We start from the raw sequence: 23593 nt of genomic DNA on the forward strand, positions 1-23593 counted from the left end.
CATAAAATAAATGAGGTCTGTTCTTCCTGTGCAGTCTCATATTCAGCCAGCTTTTTCTTCATTTCAGTTTCTAATTTTTGCAGCTTTATCACCTCATCTGACTATCTATTTAAACTTCTTCAACTTTTTTTCCAGCCTTTTGTTGTTTGTGTTGATATACTCCTTCAGCATTTCATTTATTTTAACCAGGTATGTGTTCAGTTGTCTTATATCTTCTTGTAGGTTACTGGAAGTCATGTCTGGAGTTTGCATTGCTTTTTGCTGAACAGCTATAAAACTTTCTGCAGTCAGTGTTTCTTCCTCACTATTTGTAGCTCATTTTTTCCAGGTGCTCTGTATTTCTTTTTCCTGACATCCAGGTAGCACACCTACTAGCCAGTCACGGAAATGTACCCATAAACATAGTAGTCTACTGGCCTTCTCTGTAGAGTTTCTTTTTCACACTGAGAGAGCTAGAGTTAAACTGTTACTCAATGTGAAGCCATCTTGGAACTCTGCATCAACTCCCCTTTCTCCTGTGTGAGTAGGTCCAGTCTGTGAGGAAGTTTGCAGTAAGTGCCTCCTGTCCATTTCCAAAAGAAGACAAAGACACTGTTGCCTGGGCCAAAAAGGAGTTACCAAAATGATCTTTGGAGGGTTGCTCTAAATCTTGAGAACCAGCCTGGACATTAGAAGAAAGGTAGGAAAAGCATACAGGAACATTCCTATCCAAGGAAAAGAAAAAGCTTCTGTATTCCAGGCCTTTTTCCATGGAGTCCTGGAGCAGAATTTTGTCAACTTATTGTTGAGAGTGGAAGCAAAACGATTATTTGAGATGAAACCACAGCTGAAACAACTGGTGGACGTCCAACTGATTCAACTTCCATTTGAGAGGGTCTGTCCTAGTCCTCCTCAACTTGTTTGCCACATAAGTTTGCTCTGACGGTATGCAAGATGCATGCATTGAGATTATACTGAAAAGCTATATCCCACGCTACCATAGCTAGTCTGCACAGAAGTGATCTGGTTCCCCATGTATGCACCACATCACTGTGATGTTTTCTATAAAATTTTGTAGCAATCCTGGGGGCCATAGATGATTGAGAGAGTTGACAGCATTTACAAGTAACAACATTTTTTTTATGTTGATGTGTGTTGTTTTTCTTTTCTGTTCCTAAGACCCTACACTTTTATCCCTATAGACACTGCTCCCTAAGCAAATCCTGAAGCATCTGTTAGAGACTGAGCTGAAGCTGGAAGGGAAACTGGGAAACCTGGATTCTAATAAATTTGGTATCTCCACCACATTTCCCATTTTACAAACTTCCACACTGGAATCTGGAATATCAGGGGATATTGATGTTGGGACCATACATATTTTAGGTACCAATAGATTTTTTCTCATAAGGAGTTTTGCTAGATGAATAATGAGAATCACAGAAGCCATGAGACACAGAATCCCGAGAAATTCCCTAGCCCAGATGGTAGCCTGAGTGTAAAAGCTCAGGAATAGATCTAGACATAGATCCACATTTTCCTATGGAAGAAAAGCCCTTTGAACTGAAGTATCTAGGAGGCTAATGGGAAAACAATCATGTGAAGAGTCAAATGAGATGTCTTAATGTTCTCCTGGGATCCCTGTCTGTGAAGATTCCCCATCCAAGTGAAAGATTTCTGATACTTTGTAAATGATTCTGCAAAGATAAGTAAGTCATCTAAACAAAACGTGAATACTTTTCAGTCTGCAGCAGGTTATCACAGGCATCAAACACTTTGTGAATACCTTAGTAGACAACCCAAAGGTTAATGCAGAAAACTGATAATGTGACACGGAAAATCTTAAGACAGAAAACCTTAAGAAATTTGAACTCTGTATCTACAGGAATGTGATGATATGCAACTTTTAAATCTAAAGTCTCCAGAAAACTCCAACGAGGAACACGGGGTTAAAAACCTGTAAAGGGATAACATTTTGAACTTGAATACTATTAAACAGGTTTAGAAAGGAAAGATCCAGAGCTGGTCTCTGTGAATCTTTCTTTGGCACCAGAACCTTTTTTGAATAAAACCCTTTTCCAAACTGAGGAGGAGGGACAGCAGATATGGAATAACAGGAAGGAAGAAAGGAGTTTGGTTTTGCAGATGAAGGGGAAGCCCTTGAAAAAGTAGGAGACTCCCACTAAAGTCTGTAACCTAGATGGATTATCTTCATAACACATATATCTGAAACTAACTATCTGCTGCCAAACAGAGAAACAGAGGTTCAGAACTTCTGGGAGGATTAAGGGATTGCCGGGATGGGAATGGGAAGGAGAGTCTTGTAGATAGACAGACTGTCCTTTGATTTAGGGGTTCCTCCTTTCTTTTTGGAACCTCCCTGCCATTGTTTTTTAAATATTTGCTTACTAGCAGTTTGCTATGATTATTTATTTTGTTTTCTAAAAAAGGTAGTAGGTGTAGCATTAAACCCCTTAGCAAACTTGGAGAAGAAAGGCTAAAAAGACATTAGGGATCCTTTTAATCAGCTTACTTCTCTCATTACACTTTAATCAGCTTGCCTTTCTGCAGTAGAAGGTCCAAATCACTCTATCCAAAGGAGAATTCAAAATTTCAGCTTTGACATCTTTTGAAAGGTTTTGAGTATGTATCCTCACAGTTCCTGTGGCAGCTGAAGAATCTTTAGCAGATTTCAGTGGGAAGCCACTTGAGATAAAACAGATGCCATGATATTCTTCATGTTCTCAAGAAGCAAGCATAATCTTAACATTTGAGTTTTACAGCTGAGAATTCTAAAAATAAGTGTTCCAGAACACTTTTCCCCATCTCTATCCAAAGCTTTCCCATCCTTGTCAGAAAAGGAGGGACTGGTACTAACCACATGTTTAGTTTTTGAGCGGCAAAATTATTGTGTAAGGACATTCTGTTTTGTTTCCTCAGGTTTTTTGAGTCAGATTCTGAGGTGAGTGTGGCATCTGCCACTCCATGTTAAGGATTCCCTTTATTTGAAACTGTTTGCCCTGTGGAAAATGAGATAGGGTTGATTTACTGTAAGAGCCTGCAAATCAGATACCCTTCTTGCAGAGGTCAGAGCAATCGGTAAAACTGTTTTCCATGTTAAGAACCACAAGTCAGCAAGATTAGCTAGCTCAAAAAAGTGAAGTGTTAGCTACTCTAAAATAAAATTAAGATCTCAAGGAGGGGCCATCAGTTTTCTAGGAGGCCTCTTATGCAAAACCTCTTTCAAGAACATATTGACATGAGAATGTACTGAAAGAGGAAGATCCATGGGCAGACATGCTGAAATGGCGAATAAATGAACTTTGATAGAGGAATAAAAAAGGCCATAGGATAGTAACTTACACAAATGTTGTAAAACCAGAGAACAAATAGCCCTGAATCGGTGCTGGTTATGTTATTGGCACCAACTAAAAAAGCTTTTCCATTTGCTAATATATGATTTTCTAGTAGCAGACTTTCTTTCCTCCTTTACTGCCTGCTGCATGTCCTCAGAAAACAGATGTCTAAAAGGAATTAAGATCCTATCATGCAAGCAGTCAACTGAAAATGACTGATATCAAGAAGTATCAAACACCCCTGGTCTTGTGTGAGTGATCCAGTCTGTGAGGAAGTTTATGGTAATTTCCCCTGGCCATTTCCAAAAGAAGGGAGAGCCATGGTTACCTGGGCAGAAGGAAGCCACTACAACGATCTTCAGAGATTATGTCGGAATCTTCAGACATACCCTGGATATTAGTGGAAAAGTATACAGGAACATTCCTGTCCAAAGAAAAGAAAATGCATCAGTCTTCCAGGTCTTCTTGCATGGAGTCCTGGAACAGAAATTTGCCAGTTGATTGTTCAGAGAGGAGCCAAAGAGGTTTACTTGTGGAATTCCTCACAGATGGATCAAATACTGCAACCCCTGATGATCTAGATTCCATTTGAGAGGGTCTGTCCTTCTCCTGTTCAGCTTGTCTACCACAGTTTTGCTCTGATGAAATATTGGATGCCTGCAGATTGAGATTGTCCTATTAAGCTATATCCCAAGATAATATGGCTAATCTACAAAGGGGGTATGATCTGGTTCCCCTTACATATTGATGTGTCACATGTCTATGGTATTGTCTGTAACCACTTAAATTGGTCTCAGGGACTAAAGATGGTTCAGAAAGTTGAGTGCCTTGATAAAGGGCAAGTATCATCTTGATTTTTATGTGCTTGTTCTGTCCTTGGTGTCCCACACCCTCTGCACTTTTATCCCTCCAGAAACTGATCCCTAAGCAAAGTCAGAAGCATTTATGGTGACTGACCACTTTGGGGCAGAGAGAGAGAAAGTGAGACCTAGATTTAAGAATATTTGTTGTCTCCACCAAATGATTTCTCTGCTGACAAACTTCAGCACTAGGATCTGAAAAGATAAAGGGTGCTGATACTGTGACCAAAGAGATTTTGGATACTACTGTACTTTTCTCATGTTGCGTCTAGCCAGGATATGGGAATCATAGATGCCATGAGACCCAAAATCCTGAGATATTCCCTTACAGTGACAGAGGTCTGAGTAGAAAACCTTATAAAGATCTATTTTTTCATGATGAAGAAAAGCTCTTTAAACTGAGATGTCTAATTCACATCCCAGGAACACAATCCTATGTGCAGAAGTCAAGAAAGACTTTTAAATGCTCTCCTGGAATCCCAGTTTGTGCAAGAGATCTCTCAACCAAGACAGAGAGATTCCTGACACCTTGAAAAACACTCTGCAAAGATAAGCAAGTTGTCTAAATATAGAAAATGGGGATACCCTGTAGCATGCGATCAGAGCTAGACACTTCTTGGCACAGTGAATATTCCATAGGGTAAGACAGAGAACTGATAATGTGATTCAGACACACAAAACTGTAAAAAAGTCTGAAGTATGTATGAATAGGGATGTGATAATAAGTCTAGTGTTACCAGAAAACTTCAATGAGGAAGAAGAGGTAACAGGCTGTGAAGTGACAATATTTTGAATATGGGCACTATCACAAACAGGTTTAGAAAAGAAAGATCCAGAACTGGTCTCCAAGCACTTTCTTTCTTCGGCACGAGAAACTTCTTTGAATTAAACCCCTTCCCCACGGAAGAAGTAACTGGTTCTATCACTCCGTGGGACAGCATGTGATGAAGAGGTGGATGCAAGAGATTCTGATCTACAGGATGAGTAATAACTCCCTGGAAAGGAGGAATTTTCTTCTACTGACATCTGTGGAAGCTCTTGAACAAAAACCTTAATGAATGATTTTCAGAACCCATTAGTCTGAAACAATCTGTTGCCAAAATGAAACATGGAAATTCAGACTTTCTGGAAGAGAAGAGGGGCTACAGTGGGAGGAGGTCACAAGATCTCTTGAATAGTCATTCAGACTTGTTGGACGTCCTTAGTTTTGTGAAGTTTGAGATTTCTTTTTGGAATCCCCTTGCTGAAATGTCTGTTTACCTGAATTCTTTGACCGTTTATTCTCTTTTTTATTTTTTGCCAAAATTGGATGAGAAAGAAAGAAAGAAAGAAAATCCCCTGAAATTTTGGAAAAAGGAACGCTGAAAAATCTGAGAAATTCCCTGGATCAGCATGCCCTTTTATCTCACTTTTTGATCATCTCTGCAGCAGAGGGGCCAAACACTAAACCTCTATCCAAGGGAGAATTTAAAATCTCATTTTTTTACATCATCTGGGAGGTTCTGGAAATGCAGCCAAGCACACATCCTTAAAAGAGTACCAATGACCATAACCCTGGAAGAAGTATAAACAGAGTCATACACACACTGCAAACAATGAGTAGTGGTCTGTGCAATAGAAGAAAAAGTTATTTAAAGCATATTTTTCTTCACCAGAAGAAATAAAAAAAAGTTATGCATTCACCATAATGTCCCATCTGTGTAATCCATTTTCATTCTTTCTCAACTGATGGGTCTCATATTTGACTTGACCACTTCTACTGAATCTTTGGATCCAAAATTCTCAAGCTCCTCTCTTTACCCATAGTGCCTCGCAACCCTAACATACCTCAGATCGAGTCTACTCCCTTTAGAAATAAAAGGACAATACCTTAAAGGAATGAAAAAGACAGAATAAGAAAAAGATCTGGAGCTCAAACAAGGAACAGCAGTTCCCAAAGTAAAAACTCTTAGGTCTTTCCAGAAGCAAAGGAAAGGAGGCAGGTGAGCAGGAAGTTGAGGAAGAATGAAAATAAACAACACAGATGGAACATTATGGTGAGTACATAACTTTTTAATCTGATGTAATTTTCATTCATTCTTCCATCAACTGATGAGACCACAGCTAGTTAAACCTTAGGTGGCCCACATGGAAAGATATTCCAGAGTACTGTAGAGCCAAAGACAACTATGTTCCTGGAAACCAAATCCAATTTGTAATGAGCAATAAAAGTATGAGCATTAGTCCAAGTAGCAACTACAGAAATGTCATCTGTGGAAGCTCTTGAACAAAAAGCTGAAAAGACCACCACAGACCTCATGGAATGAGCTCTAGGAGGCTTAGGCAGGGACAATCCTCTTTTAGTACAGAAAAAGGAGATACAATCAGTTAACTATTTGCTTGTGAAATACATAATGCACAACTTTGTTCTATTGTCTTACCCTTGTTTTATTTCTAGGCTTTTTGCATCTGTTGTTTAATACAATCTTACAAGGGACATAATGAAGTAACACATTGTTTTTTGGAAAGAGATTTTTTAGAACGAGTGATACTGTAGAGATAGGATTTTATTGCATTAAGCATAACGGTACAACGCCATATGGGTACAGTGGTTTGCATTAATTTTAAATAAAAAATAAAAGCCAATGAGTGATGTTATAAACATTTAAATATATTAAGCCCAAATACATTTGTTTAGCAAATAGGGCTTATTTATTTAATATAATAAGAATCAACATCTCTGTTTCCCTTTGGAGTATTCTTAGAATAGTTGGCAAGCGAGATAAGGTATAGATGCTTGAGTTTAAACTCTAAACCTATATGTGCCGATATTTGGGAAACTAGTTGGGAAATTCTCGCACTTGTATATCAATAATTATTTTAAAATGCCTGCATAGCGAGCAATATGTAAATGTTAAGGTTATAAGCCTTAAATGTAGTTGTTGTTTTTTATGTAATTTACAATTTACGTACTAGCATCTTTTTTATATAACATAAGGGTTGTGAGTATTTTACATATGAGTATTGGTATATATTATCATTTTTCATATAAAAGGTTTTTAAAAAATTATGTTTCAAATAGCGAAGCAAGTCGGATTTTTAAAAAAATAGGGTTCTGTTTTGTTTTTAATACATGAACACACTGGTCTTGTATGTATTTAAAGTCATAAGCTGACAATTGTTAAATTGTTAAATTGTTAATTTGTTAATTAGTTGATTGCATCCTATTTAAAGGAGCACGTTGTTACAACTGATTGTTTTACTTTGGTCTGAGGAAGGAGAGATAGGATTCTCTCCGAAAGTGCTTGTGGTTAATAAAAGCTCTACGTTACAGTTTACGAACTATAGTTGCTTTTTCTTCACCTGACAGCTTCATTCGGTTGTGGATTATTACTTGGCTATATATTTGGTACACGCTCAGCAGCTCGTTCCCCTTGGATTTTTTGTATTTAAGCTCCTCTCTTTACCCATAGTGCCTCGCAACCCTAACATACCTCAGATCGAGTCTACTCCCTTTAGAAATAAAAGGACAATACCTTAAAGGAATGAAAAAGACAGAATAAGAAAAAGATCTGGAGCTCAAACAAGGAACAGCAGTTCCCAAAGTAAAAACTCTTAGGTCTTTCCAGAAGCAAAGGAAAGGAGGCAGGTGAGCAGGAAGTTGAGGAAGAATGAAAATAAACAACACAGATGGAACATTATGGTGAGTACATAACTTTTTAATCTGATGTAATTTTCATTCATTCTTCCATCAACTGATGAGACCACAGCTAGTTAAACCTTAGGTGGCCCACATGGAAAGATATTCCAGAGTACTGTAGAGCCAAAGACAACTATGTTCCTGGAAACCAAATCCAATTTGTAATGAGCAATAAAAGTATGAGCATTAGTCCAAGTAGCAACTACAGAAATGTCATCTGTGGAAGCTCTTGAACAAAAAGCTGAAAAGACCACCACAGACCTCATGGAATGAGCTCTAGGAGGCTTAGGCAGGGACAATCCTCTTTTAGTACAGAAAAAGGAGATACAATCAGTTAACTATTTGGCCAGTGTAACTTTGGAAACTGGCTTACCTAATCTGTTAAGAGAGAAAGCGACAAACAACTGGTCCATCTTCCTGAAATCCTTGGTTCTATGGAAGTTGTCTATGCACATCCAAAAGATGGAACATGTACTCTCCCTTATTTAAACATTTGGAAAGAAAACTGGGAGGTTAATGACCTGGTTGATATTAGACTCAGAAGCTACCATAGGCAAAAAAGATGGGCTGGTCCATAAGGAAACCCTGTCTTTGTGTAAAACCAGGTAAGGGGATTTGGAAGATAGAGCCTGGAGTTCAGATACTCATGTAGCTGATGTGATAGCAACTAAAAGAATGGTTTTCCCAAGACAAACATTTTAGATCTGATCTGGCTGAAGGTTCAAAGGGAGCTTGGGTCAGGGCCTGAAGCACAATAGTTAAATCCCAAGGGGAAGTAGGATCCTTTGTTGGAGGTCTGAGAAAAAAAGGCCCCTTTGGGAAAAGCTTTACATAACTTAGAAGATGCTAAGGTAGAGTTACTCTCACCTAGGTTGAAGTTCAAAATGGCTGCCAACTGGACCTTATTAGTGGAAAAACTAGCCCCTTCATTGAAAATTGAAGCTAGAAAATAAAGTATAGCAGGTTCAGGGGCAGAAAGAGGGTCCAGATCACTGTTAAGGGCCCAGAATACAAATGTCTTCCATTTACTTTTGTAGATCTTTCTAGTAGAAGCTTTTTGAGAAGATAACAAAATATGATGGACCGGGGAGGGAAGAGCGTGGGCTGTCTAGCAATTAGTGGAATTAGAGAAACCATGCTGTTAGTTTGAGGCCTGTTATGCCTGGATGAGTCATACCTGTTGGGTGAGTGAGATTCAGTATCCAGGGCAGATGCAGAAAGTGAGGCCAGAGGAAGGGGAACCAAATTTGACAAGGCCAAAAGGGGGCAATGAGGATAACTGTGCTCTTCAACTGGAATGCTTTCTGTGGAAAATTGGAAATAAAAGGTAATGGTGGGTAACCATAAAGAAGCCAATAGGGCCAATCATGGACAAGAACAACTGTTGGTGATTCCCCTTGTTGGGGGGATCAGAGCAAAGAACCTGCTGCACTTGTTGTTGAGGGCAGAAGCAAATAGGTCACAGCATGGCTGGCCTCAATGGCAGAAAATTCTCTCTGCCTCTGTGACACTAAGAGACCAATCGTGAGGCATCAGAATTGACCTGCTTAGTATGTCTGCAATCGCTCTGACTTTCCCTGGTCTGTGCTTTGCCATTAGAAAGTGACTGGAAGAGATCAGTTATTGCCACACTATCATTACTTCTCGACAAAGAGGCTAAGACTTGGTCCTCCCCGTTTGTTGATGTACCAGATCATGGACATATTGTCTGTCTGAATAGCAATTGTCCCATATGAGATACCATCTTGAAAGGCCTGCAATGCTAGGAGGACTGCTCTAATTTCCAGGACATTGATATGTGTTTTGGCCTCTTCAGAGGACCACATACCTTGGATTATCCTTCCCCAAAAAATGCGCCACCCCCCCAGTTGAGAGGCGTCCACGGTCACTGTGGCCATGGGCAGGGGAAGAACAACTGGATGGCCTTCAGAGAGTTTGTTGTAATGAATCCACCAAAAAAGGTATCATTTGCATGCTTGTGTGATCTTGAAAGGAGCAGTTAAAAGATGTTGAAGAATGGACCACTGAACTGATAGCATCCATTGAAGACTACATTTGTGAAACCTGGCTAGAGGAACAAGAGTGATAGCAGCTGCCATGGATCCCAAGGCTTGTAAAATTAGTTGAGCTGGAAGAAAAGACTGTTGTATTATTTTCCAGACCTGGGATATTAGTGTCTGGGTTTGGGCTGGAGGAAGAGAGGCTATCTGATTGACCATATCAAGATGAGCACCTATGAACTCCAGTCTCTGCGTAGGTGTGAGTTGTGATTTGCTGTAATTGATTGTGATGCCTAAATGGAGGCACAGCTGTGGTACGTAGTCCCTTGCTTGCAAGAGTAGATGCCTGGTTGCGGCAGTTAGAAGCCAGTCATCCAGATATGGAAACACTTGGAATTCCAGCAGTCTCAAGTGAACTCCCATCAATGCCATGCATTTGGTGAACAGCCTGGGGGCTGTGGTGAGACCAAAGGGCAGAGCTCTGAGCTGGTAATGACTGGCTCTCAGCCAAAAGTGCAGATATCTTCTGGAACACCTGTTCATTTTGATGTGATAGTACATGTCTTAAAGATCTATTGAGCACATCCAATCGTCCTTTCACAGTAGAGGCAAAATGGACTGAACTGTGACCATCCAGAAACTTGAATATTGTATGAACTGGTTCAAGTTTGCTGAGATCCAAGACTGGTCTCAAGTCCCAAGTCTTCTTTGGCACTAAAAAGAATCTTGAATAGGTTCTGGATCCTTTCTGACTTAGTGAGACCTTCTGGATGACTGCTATTTTCAACAGTATTTCTATTTCTAATGCTGCTGTTTCCCTCTGACTAGATGGAACCTCAGGGATTCTTTTCATTCTTGTTGGAGGGGAGTTGTGAAAATGGTATTATATAACCTCAGGATATAATTCTCTGCACCCAAGAATCTTTTATTTATGGACAGCCAGGCAGAGACAAATGCCTCCCTGACTGCCTCCAGAGGGGAGCAATTGGGCTCTTTTCAGGAACACTGATAGTGTTTGTCTGAGAAAAAGTCCCAGAAACCCTGATTCTGCTGGCCAACTCTGCTGCAGGGGCAGCATCTTCCATTTGAGTCCTCCCTCTGCCCCTGGAAGAACTCTGTCCTCATGAATCTTGGAAAGGACCCTGGAATTTATGGAACCAAATCCTTTTACCTCCACACTGAGACCAAGTACAAGGGTCTTTGAGAGGGAGAAAAACATATTCCTATGGCAGACAGGGTATTTCCTGCTTGCTCACATCTGGACAGTATGTCCTTCACTTTAGGGCCAAATAAGGAAGAGCCATCAAAGGGAGCACTGATGAATGAAGACTTAAATGGGTCCACAAAGTTACAAAGTTGCATCCAGGCATGCTTAATAAGGTTTATGCCTGAAAACCCTGCCTGTGTGGTACCTTCCCCTGTATGGGAGATCAGCCTCATGAACACATTAGATATCAACTGAAGGATGGCATTTACAAGGAGATGCTATTTTCATCCTTGGCAGGCATAAACCCAGAAAGAGATTTGGAAAGTTCTTTTGTCAAATCTGTTTGTAATCTTGTAAAATGTGCCAAGTAATTCAATGATTATAGGTCAAAGGTTGCTGAAGCATATAAGGGCTTACCGAATCTGTCCAAGGCTCTGGACTCCTTGTTAGGGGAATGGACAGAAGAGCTGTGCTCTACAAGCTCTTTTTTTTTTACCACACCACAACCATGGTATCAACTGGCACCCCTCTGCTGCAGTGTGACCTGTCCTTGGGAAGGGCTAAAATTTTGTCTGGATGTTTAGGAATGAGATCCATCGGCTACGGTTACGTCTACACCCAATATGTTCACCAACTGGGGGAGTAACCCAAACTGTAGCCAGGTCAGATCCGAAAGCCTCCATGAACACCAACTACGCTTGGGAAGGGGTATTGGAAGACCAACCACCTTTTTGTTTTATGAGCTCCAGAATGTCTCCAAATGAGATATCTTCAGGTGGAGATCTGGGGGACCCACCCCCTTCATTGAAATCAGTGTTCTCTGTGAGAGATTCCTGAGTTGAATCTAGGTGTCTCCTTTTTACACATTCTTTTCTGAGGAACCTCATCAGCTGGGTGGTCTGGAGAAGAATCAGAAGAGATGGGGAAGTCCTGTTGGACTGACTAGAGACTTGATTGGGCTGGCTATCCCAGTGGAATGGAAAAATGAGGCTCAGAGCCAAGAAATGAAGGAGGCAAAGTTGTCTGATCTGAGGTGGCAGGAATGTCCTTTCTCTAGGTAAAGAGAAGGCCTTCTCCACAATCTCTAAGGCAGAGCACCTGGAGGAACCTGAATTGATTGCAAGGGGGTTGAGAATTACCAAAACTGCTGGCTCTTGCAGCCCCACAAGCACTCCACCTGGGGAAGGATTTGGACATGAGCTGTCCAGCACCAAAGCCCCAAGGGGTAAGGATGGCTCCAGTAGCTTCAGAGTTTACTCTATTCCCCCGCATCTGGTGCTGACACTTTGGATCCAAGAATCCTCTGACTCTGAAAGGCTCAGATCTGGATGACTCAGGGAAGTAAAGTACAGTTGTGTATACTTACCATAAACGTAGATATTCGAGTGTATTCACTGTTGCAGTCATTACATTTGGGTAATCTGCTGGCAGGTTGGCCTCAGTCAGCCTGATTAACAAAGTCTTAGGTCCTGCGTCGGTTGCTGTCCCTTCTTCCATGATGTCAGGTCGTCAGGGGTATAAAACATGCAGCTGATGCCATTACCTCAACCTCAGTTTTTCTTTCCCCAGATGTCAGGTGCCCCCCAAATGGGGAGCAGAATATATATATATATATATATATATATATATATAAGTTTAAAACACAAAAAATATACCTCCAAACAAAAGCAAATACACCAAAAAAGGCTTTTAAGCATAGTAAAAGAAAGGAGAGGTATAGTAAGAGAAAAACAGGGGGCTGGAGGGTGGGTAACCAGGACTGCAACAGTGAATACACTCGAACATCTACATTTATGGTAAGTGTACACAACTGTACTATGTTCTTTGTGTTTCACTGTTGCAGTTATTACATTTGGGTAGAATCCCAAAGCTATGTTTGGGGGGATGGATTTATACAGTATTAGGAGCAGCTATAAGGCCCTGCAGGACAGCAGTGGCAAAGCCAGCTCTGGATTTAGAGAAGAGAGGTAAATGGTAATGTTTGGTGAATGTATGAACTGTGCTCCAGGTAAAAGCTTCTAGAATGTCTCTGGTAGGAACCCCTCTGAGAAAGGCTGCAGAAGTACATGCAGCCCTGGTGGAATGAGACCCGATCCCCTTGGGGATAGGTTTACCATGGTGCATGTAGCAGAAACAAATGCAATGGCTTATCCATTTGGAAATAGTCTGCTTTAAAATAGCTTTTCCCTCTGCCCCTGCAGCAAATGCCACCAATAGTTGCTCAGATTTTCTTAGAGATTTCATCCTGTTTAAGTAGAATCTAAGTTGTCTGTGTACATCCAATGAATGCAGAATCCGCTCACCCTTGTTCTGTGAATTGGGGAAGAAAGTTGGCAGATGAATGGTCTGATTAAGAGCCACATTGGATACTACCTTAGGCATGAAAGATGGATTGGCCCTGAGAGCCACCCTGTCTGGATAAAAAATAATGAAAGGCTCCACTGCCATAAGAACCTGTAATTCTGAAATCCTTCTAGCTGAAGTGACTGCTAAAAGGAAAGCTGTTTTCCATGAGAGAAATTTTAGGTCTGCAGTAGCAGCTGGCTCAAAAGGAGGGAGAGTGAGTTTTTCCAAAACAAAATTGAGGTCCCATGCAGGAGTAGGTGTTCTCCTGGGAGGTCTTAAATTTTTAGTCCCTCTGAGATACTGCTTTAGCAGAGGATGAGAGAAGAGGGGAGGTTCTGTGTTGTAATGAGCTGAAAGGCAGAGGCATGGATTTTTATAGAAGAAAAAGATAGGCCCTTGTGAAGCATCTCAGTTAAGTATTGTAGAATCTGAGGAATATTGGGCATTGCTGTGCTTATTCCTTGTGACTGGTTCCAGGCACAGAATCTTTTCCATTTGTCAGCATAAGATTTTCTAGTACTAGGCCTTCTAGCCTCCAAAATGACATCCATCACTGGTTTGCTGAGGGATGCCAATGGTGAAATTAGTTGATTAGCCACATTGCAAGATTCAAAGTTTGGAGCTGAGTGTGCAGAATTTGGTAGTGCTGCTGAGACAGTAGGTAAGGTGTTTTGAGGCAAGTGCCATGGAGGAAGGTGTGACACACTCCGCAGGAGTGGGTACCAGTGTTGGCGTGGCCAGTCTGGAGCAATCAGAATAATTTTTGGTTTGTCCTGTTTGACTTTTAGTAGAACTTTGGAGAGCAGAGGCAGAGGGGGAAAGGCATAGACTGATAGGTTTTTCCAGCTGAATGATAGAGCATCCACTTTCCAAGCTTTTTTGTGATGAATTCTTGTGCAGAATTTGTCCAACTGATAGTTCTGGGGTGAGGCAAAAAGATCTATGTCTGGGTTCCCCCATTTGCATGTCAACATGTTGAAAACTTGTGGTTCCAATTTCCATTCGTGTGGGTCCATAATATTTCTGCTTAGTTCATCTGCCAGAGTATTTAGCTTTCCTGGCAGAAATTGAGATTGTAGTTGTATTTGATAAGTCAAGGCCGTGTTCCACAATGCCATGGCTAGTCTGCAAAGGGGGTAGGAATGTGTACCCCCCTGCTTGTTTATGTACCACATAACTGTGGTGTTGTCTGTCTTTATCATTAGTTGTCCTGGATGAAGGTAGTCCTTGATGGCTGTCAGAGCATTCTGTACAGCTAGCATATCTTTCTGACTGATATGCAAGTGCATTTGATCTGGGCTCCATTTGCCCTGAATGCACTTCCCTGCCAGATGAGCCCCCCAAGCATAGTCTGATGAGTCTGTTGTTAGGGTTTGGGTGGCAGGGGGTGAAGTGAATGGCAGTCCCTTGTTTTGGTGGCAGGCCTCTGCCCACCATAGGAACTCTAGTTGCAGGCAAGGTATAATAGGAATAATTGCTTCCAGGCTGTGACAATGTTGACTCCATAAACTTTTTAAGTACCACTGAAGTTTCCTCATATGCAGTCTTGCATATGGACTTAGAAGAATGCAGGAGGCCATGAACCCGAAGGTCTGCAGAATTTGTCTTGCAGACAGCTGGGTTTTTGTGGCTACCTGTTTGAAGTAAGTCATCAATTGAATTTGCTTTTCTGGCATAAGGTAAGTCATCTGGTCAGCTGTATTCAAGCTTGCAACCAGGAATGTAATTTTTTGAGAGGGTACCAGTTGTGATTTATTTTCGTTTATGGTGTACCCTAAACAAGTTAGAACCCTTTTTACAAATGCCAGATGCTTTAAAGAATGTCCTTGTTTTCTGCCTGAATTAGACAATCGTCCAGGTATGGATATATTTGAATATTTCTTTGCCTGCAAAATGCAATTAATGGTGCCAGGCACTTTGTGAAGACCCTGGGCACAGTAGATAAGCCAAAGGGCAGTGCAGAGAACTGGTAATGCAAGTAGCCTGCTTTGAAGCAGAGGTATCTTCTGCAAGATTCCCTGATTGGGATATGCAGGTAAGCCTCTTTTAAGTTTAGAGTTACCAACCAGGCATCTTTGCCTAGCATAGGTAGTAACTGTTGAAGAGTCAGCATCTTGAATTTTGGAATGTCCAGAAATGTGTTTAGAGTGGATAAGTCCAGAATTGGACACCATGATTTGTCTTTTCTGGGTACCAGAAAAAGTCTGGAATAGAAACCTTGTCCCTTTTCCTCTTCTGGTACTGGTTGAATAGCCCCCATGTTCATGAGGGACAGAACTTGTTTCTGGGCCTCTGCCCACTGATTTGGGGGCAGATCTGGCCATCCGTTTGGGATTGGCAAAGTGTGGAAGTGAAATCTGTATCCCTGGGAAACTATATTTAAAACCCATTTGTCCTGGGTAATAAGTTGCCAGTTTCGTGCATGAAGTGCTACTTTTCCCCCCAAAGGGGCAGCTAACAGGTAAGTGCTTGGTGATTGTAGAGGGAAGTCATTGAGACTGCTTACCATAGGGAGATGCCTTGTTGCCTCCAGATTTGGAGGTGGAGGCACCCCATTGTTTTGTTCTAAAAGTTTCTTGTGACTCAAACCTGGAGCCTTTGGAATGTCTTGATTTGACTTGAGTGGCTCTCGAGGGGACTGGAAAGGACCAGTTGTTAGTAGGCCAGTGCCTACTAAATCTTGGAGGTTGCACTTGTAAGAAATCTTTCACAGTTTGCATAGATTTAGCTTTATCTTCCATCTTTTTTAACATTTCTTCAGCCTTATTACCAAAGAGACGATCCTGTTGTAAAGGAGCATCCAACAATTTTGCTTTAACATGGTCAGGCAGAGTTTGCTCTTTGAGCCAAGCATGCCTTCTTAGCACAGATCCAGTTACAGCAGCCCTGCAAGAGGCCTCCAAGGAATCAAAACCACATTGCAAAGTATGTTTTCCAACTTGTTCAGCTGAATGCAATAAATCTTGCAATTCTTTACTTTCCACACAGTCAGAGATTAACATAATTTTCAGTTTAAGTAGTCCCATGATATGCTATTGATATTTAAGCATATGAAACTGACAGTTTAAAGCCCTGATTGACAAGGTTGCAGACGTGTAAACCTTCTTACCCCATCTATCCAGCACCCTGGAGTCTCTATCAGAAGGGGTAGGATTTTTGGCAGTAGAGGCCTTAATGCCCTTGGGACCCTGAGAAATGGTTTCAGGATCAGCAATAGGGTTTTTGAAAAGGAATTTGTGGGAGTCAGGAACTGTGTAGTATCTGTCTGGCTTACAAGGAGCCGGAGGCAGGGAATCAGGAGTCATACTAGATTCTGAAAACACATCATCAACAATGTCTAGAACAGGAGGTATAGCCAAAGGCCTATGCTGAGGAAGTAGAAAAAAATCCCTAAATCTCTTTTTAGATTCAGAGAAATCCTGACTTTCCCAGTGGAAATGTTCCCTTAAGGCATGTAAAGTTTCCCCAAAAGAAAAATCCTCAGGGGGAGAGGCAGAAGGGATGGAATCCTCTGCATCAGAGTCCTTATAAGTAGGAATAGACAAATCCTGTTCATTAGAAGAGTCAGAAGAAATAGAATCCTGTTCAGAAGATTCATAATCAATATCTTGCCTAGCTCTCTTGAAAGGAGGGGGTTGGCTACCCCTGATCACAGTAATTAAATCTTCAGCCATTTTAATCATTTGTTTTTTAGGCATAGGGGCCTGCACATGTGGCCCAGGCATTGCTTTTTTTAGACATAGATTTAGATTTTGGCCTTAGTTTTGAAGATGGCGTCGGTGTAATATACAAATCTGTAGGCCTGAAAACACCCTCAGAAGCCGGTGCCTGCACAGCGGCTCCTGACCCATCTAAGGTAGAGACATCCCCGGGTTCCATAATTGAAGCATCTCGTGGCATACCGGACTCCGAATGGGTCTCAGTAGAGGCCTGCGAATCAGAAGTAGCAGGTATCAGGGGCTGCGAAAGTGCCTCGCTGAGTACCGGCGAACCGCCGACTGGCTTAGGAGAAGCATCGTCATCGGTTTTGGACCTCAGCAGTCTGTCTCTGTCTTTTTCTTTGCATTTTTTAGGTATTCCGGTAGTCGGATTGCTAACCGACGACATTTCTGGATAGTTAAATCTTGAGCCAAAATATTTAGAAGCAAAAAAATACCGACGTTTAATCGTGCGTTGATTAAATTTAGCACAAAACTGGCAACAAGCCACGTTGTGGTCAGGGCCTAGGAAAGGAATACAGTACAAATGACAATCCTTATGAGGTATTTGCTTCCCACAAGTAATGCAATTATTAACTTTTGCTGACATCGGTAAGGAGCATGGAAAAGTTTCCCCAACGGGCTACTTAGCTTTTAGTTGAAGACTTCAGTTCTGAAACTCGAAAATGAAAATTTCAGGAGTTGGCCGACGAGCACTTGCAAACTGCTTCTGCTTCAGGCACCGCTTGGCAAGAAAGACTGATGTAATGGCATCGGCTGCATGTTTTATACCCCTGACGACCTGACGTTATGGAAGAAGGGACAGCAACCGACGCAGGACCCAAGACTTTGTTAATCAGGCTGACTGAGGGCAACCTGCCAGCAGATTACCCAAATGTAATGACTGCAACAGTGAAACATGAAGAACATTAGGAATTGAAGAAGAGACTGTCTTCAGATCCAATTAGGACACCCTCTCCATTTCACCACTTTTCCTGCTTCAGCTGGGTCTCAAACTCCCTCAAAGAAAACTGATAATGGAAAACCTGATTTGGTTCCTTTTCTTTGGGAACCAAATCAGGGTCTCCCTTATCAGTTATCTTTGAGGTGGTTTGAGCCCCAGCTGAAGCAGGAGAAGAAGTGGAATGGAGAAGACCCTACAAGACTAACTCGTTCCTCCTGTTTATGAAAGCCTCAGAGTTGAAGCCAGAGAAAATGGAGCAGTCTGCATCTAAATGCATGGCTCCTAAATAATAAGCACATTCTCTGTGGACATCTGAGCATGGTATTTTATGTGCACAGGTGATGCAGTTTTTAAAGCCAGTAGGTTTGTCAGCCATATTGGCCTAAGTAAGATATGGAAAACATTTTTTTTTGTACTCTAGGGGATATTAAAGGGCTAGAAAAGATAATGACCAACAATGGTAAATAGAAATACTCTAAAGAGTAGAATGGAAGAGAAAATGATTTTATAATGGAAGATACCAGCAATGGTACTGAGGAGAATTACCGAGAATCAGTAAACTGCTCAGAAAGGACTCATAGTAAACTGCATCACAGTTAGAAGTTCAATGCTCTCCCAACATACATGGATGAATGTGCTCCTACTCAATGCCCTCCATGAGTTGCCTTCACTTGAATGGGATTCCAAGCCTACATTTCCCCCCACTCTGTGTCAGAGGCTTGCACTGGTCCACTGCCAGAACAGGAACCACTGGTTCCCACAATGGCATGCAGGAGCCAAACATCCACCTCCTAGCCTGTCTCTGCTTGCATCTCAGCTGCTACTCTAAAGTGGGTCATATGAGTCATAGTTAGGACTTTATTCCTCTACTCCAGAGCTGGGTGACTGCTACTGGAATTTTTGTATGGGTATTTTGCTTTTGCTGTCATCCTATAAAATGTCTGGTTTTGCAAGTGTGGGTGACTGAAGCTAGCTCCAAACAAGCATTTTGGAAAGCATTTATTTATTTACTTATTGGCATTTGTTTAACAGGATAGTCCAATGGGCCAGTGAGAGCCCATTTTCAGTGGAGGCCTGGGGAGAAAAGCTCCAGTACATTTAACAATATGAAAAATGTACACAGTTTATAGAAAAATTCTCATGGGTAGATATTAGCAGTTAGTTAAAGCAGAGAATGAAATTCTGTAGAGAGTACAATAAATTCAATCTTAAAATAATAGCAAAGACAATATATGTAAAACAGGTACATTATGTAAAAGATTGTGTTATAAGTGCAGTTAAGTTATCACTGACAATGTATTGATAGTGCCATAAGAAATGAGAATATATGTAAGAAGAAATGACTGTCAGGTTATGGAAGGAGGAGGCTGGTCCAAGTACAGACCTAGTTAGTAAAAAAGTATCATCTCAAAATAACTGAAGAAGGGATTGAAACTTGTTCTAGCTCCTCCATGTCAAGAAGTTAAAGGTACCTTCTATATAAATGACAGTTCTTTGGCACTCCCCCCAATTAAAACTGTCCCCTTGTTAAATTTGTTAATTTTACAGTCTTCCAGAAGGAGTGCCTTATGGAGTTAGCCCAAAAAGTGATGATCCATTGTCAAGCCCCATCTAGAAGAATGAACTGGCTTTAGTAAACAAGGTCCTATCCAAATCGGGTAAATGCCCCAGTAAGATGTCTCTTCTCACAGAAGGCAAGGAATGGTGGGAGGGGGCAACACAAAATGCCTTTGCCAAGCTGCAATGTATTCAACAAAAAATCAGTATAATCTGATACAGACAGAGCATGTATTTAAGGAGATCCTTGGGACAGATATCTACAGCAAAACAAACAATGGGAATTTAGGCAGCTGGCCTGGAGGCTAGAAAGTACAGCAATTCTACTGATAATCCTTCTTCCACAGACCACCTCATCTGCTGACCAACAGTAAAGTACTTGCAAACCAATATCTGTGAGGCAGCCACATTATTGTTGCCAGCTGGGGAAGCATGGACATCACCATGCTGATGTCTGCCTCCAAGGGCATAAACAGCTGAGGGAGCAAGAGAGCTGGAGCTCATGGCAAAAAAAAAAAAAAAAAAAAATGAGCCTTTCCCAAGCCAACATCCTCAGTTTACAGAATTGATGGGATCTGTTAAGGCCATGCACCCTGTCCACTTCCTTAGTAACTATTTTCTAAGGATTTTGCAGTTTTCCAGTGGCACTTTACTTTTGACACTGCTTGAAGGAACTCCTGAAATCCTTTGTATACCTTCCCATCAACTTAATCCCCTTACTTCTACCCAGATTCTCTTGATAAAAATCCTCTCGCTGTTTCACTCTTATTGCCCAGCATTTTGGTTTGCCACTAAACAGGAACCACAAGTGACTTATCTGATCTAGTCATGACCAAGGGTACACAGTCCCACCTGCTGTACAAATCAGGCTTATCCCCCCAAAGGAGGGTCCAAACAATTTCTTATTCTATAAGCCTAAATGACAGAGGCTATATGATCCCATGCAGGTGATGATATTTTATAGAGGTATCATGGAGGAGTACATACATATGTTGTGAGGGCATTGAAATCATTGACACAGGTTGTAGTTTCTTTTTATCCTTACAAGAAATTAACTGATCTGGAAAGGCACTGAAATAATTGATCTTTTTATGTTTTGTACAACTGTGGGAATTGCTAAAGTGTCCTCGCTGTTACTCTCTCCCCAATTTACCATACATTGCTTGATGTTTTATTATAATTGTTTCTGAAAGCTAAGTAGTAATACAGTCTAACACACACTGATTGTGGTCTGTTCTTGTTATATTAATCCTGGTTACCTGACTACAAGAGAGATGGTAAGTCTGATCAGTTCTGGGTCTTCTGAGCTTACTCAAACTAACTGAATCATACTCAGTGTGTTTCTCTGCCTGCTTTGCTCCCCTCTCACTCCCAGTTCCCTAGTTACCCTCCAGACTCATTAATTTAGTCTGTTCCCTATCTCCTCCCACTTAGATACACATATCCCACTTTCCTCCATAACAGGAATACATACTGAATTTTCATATACCATTAGAATTATTGTTGAAAACGTCTTTCTTCATGTTCTACTTCTTTCTACTACTCCCCATCTCCTCCAAGAACTTCCACCACTCTCAGACCTCTTCACCTCAAACAAATGCAGTTCAAACCATTTGCCCTGAAGTCACTATACCCTCTACAACTTGCTCTTCACTCTAACCTCCAGTACTACTACAAACCCCTCTACACTTCTCCCCTCCATTGCTATCACATATACTCCTCATCCCATTCAACACATACATAATTCTGCCATTACAACCACCATCCATCTACCATTAAATACTCCCTAAAACTTCCCAGATTTCTAGTAAAGTTCACACCAATACTTCTCCTCTTACTCTTACATAGTAACATTAAGTCCAATCCAGGCTCAAACACCTTGTCCTGCTTTCTTATTAATGCACAAAGCATTCAAAATAAAACAGGCCAATTAAGTTCTCTCATCTCTTTTCATAATCCTCAAATCATTGCTTCCATAGAAGCCTGGCTTCAGTCAGAAGATCCCGCTATAAACCACTTCTTCCCAGGCTATGTGTACTTTCTTGATGCCAGGCCAGGATTAAGCTAGGGAGGGGGTACTCTTCTTTACAAGCCAGACATCAAGATACGACAACTTGCTCAAAGTAATGTCTCCTCAGATTCGATTCCAAATTAGTTACTAACAAAAATGCACTCTCCATTTAGCTCCCTGATTCTTCTAGCTGTTGCCTATCTCTCTCCTCCTGCTTCATTACAAAAGCTTAATAACACACTCAAGGACTCACTCTTCTCTGTTCGTACTATCAACAATCTTATTTTTTCTTGGTGACTTTGTATCTTCTTAGCCCTTACAACACTGCATATTTGAACTTTTCAAAGTATTTATTCTCACACAGCTTGTCTCCAAATCCACCAAGCCCAGTCCTTCCTTGTTATATCACTCATTGCTTGATCCAATAATCACAGACAATACCTCACTCATTCTGTATCCACCCTCCCAAACTAAGTGATCATTGTCCTTTAAGCTTCAAAATCCACCTTGATTGTAAAATGTCGCCAAATCTTATTACATTCTGCCATAAATCTCAAGTAAACATTAGCAAACTAAAACATATCTACGTCTTTTAACTGGGCTTCTATACTCTACTCTTCAGACACTAACAATGCTGCCCAGCTCTTCACTCAACTTCTCTGTAATCTACACAATTCACTCTGCCCTATAGTCACAAGACTGTACAAGCGCAAGAAAAACACCTGGTTCAGTTACGAACTCAAAACCCTCTTAGCTCTCAGAGACAAAGCATGGCACTCCTAGAAGTCGGACCCAACTCCTACCAGACAAGACTACACCCTCCTTAGAAACCTGTCCAAACAAGAAATTAGACATTATAAGAGCATCATATGAGAACATATCAATCAAACCTTTTTCATTCCCATAAATAATTCTGGGCAGAGGTTGTAAAACTTCTTCCAATGCTCACTCTTCCTCCTCTCCTCTCTCATCCTTAAATTTCATTACTCACTTCTCCACCTACCCCTCCTTCAGCTCATATACTCTCACTTCCACATTATACTTCCCTCTTCTACTTTAAAAAGATTGTAACCAAAGATAGTTTTCTCCTTGAAAAAAACTAAAACTTGATTCACCTACAGGGGCAGAATCCTCTCCATCTAGTACATATTCCAATGTCGGAAGAACATTGTTACTCCTCTGTTACAAATTTACAATCTTTGCTTAACTCAAAATGGTATTCCAATATATGGAAAACAGCAAAAATCTTACCTCTCCTCAAAAATACAACCTCAAGCTATTCAATTACTGTCCAGTCTCAATCCTTCCTAGGTTGAGAAAATCTCAGAAAAAAATAGTCTATAATCAGCTCTCAAACTACATAAGTCAATACTGCCTTCTCTCTTCCAAACAACATGGTTTCTTGTCTGGTCACTGCACTTCCACTGTACTTTGGACCTTCACTAATTCCACCCTTTTACCAACAGACAAAGGCCTCCTTACTAAATACATACTGTATTTAAAGACCTTACCTTTTACCTGGTTGACCACTGAATCCTATTTAACCAACTCAATAATATTGGGATTAGAACTAATGCTGTTTCTTGGTTCCAGAATTACCTATCCAACTGACATTTCTCATTAAATGTTAATAGTACTTCAGTCACCACCTGCTTACTTAAAGGTGACCTCAAGGCTCCTTACTGGCTCCTCTTTTCTCAGTATTTATAAACAAGGTTACACTCAACCTTCCCCAACTTTGAATCTTACTATAAGCTGATGACATGGTTATTTTCTGCTCCAACCACACAACTCACTTAATTCATCATGATTTGCAAAAATATTTCCCTTCCCTCATTACCTGGCTCAATAGCAAAAAAAAAAAAAAACTATTAATTCCTCAAAAAGTAAAACTATGCTCTTCAGAACTTCAACTCACTTCTTTTTCTTGAACCATCTT

The sequence above is a fragment of the Protopterus annectens genome, chromosome 3.part0 (assembly GCF_019279795.1).
Source record: "Protopterus annectens isolate FY-2018-M chromosome 3.part0, PAN1.0, whole genome shotgun sequence".
Taxonomy (NCBI): domain Eukaryota; kingdom Metazoa; phylum Chordata; order Ceratodontiformes; family Protopteridae; genus Protopterus; species Protopterus annectens.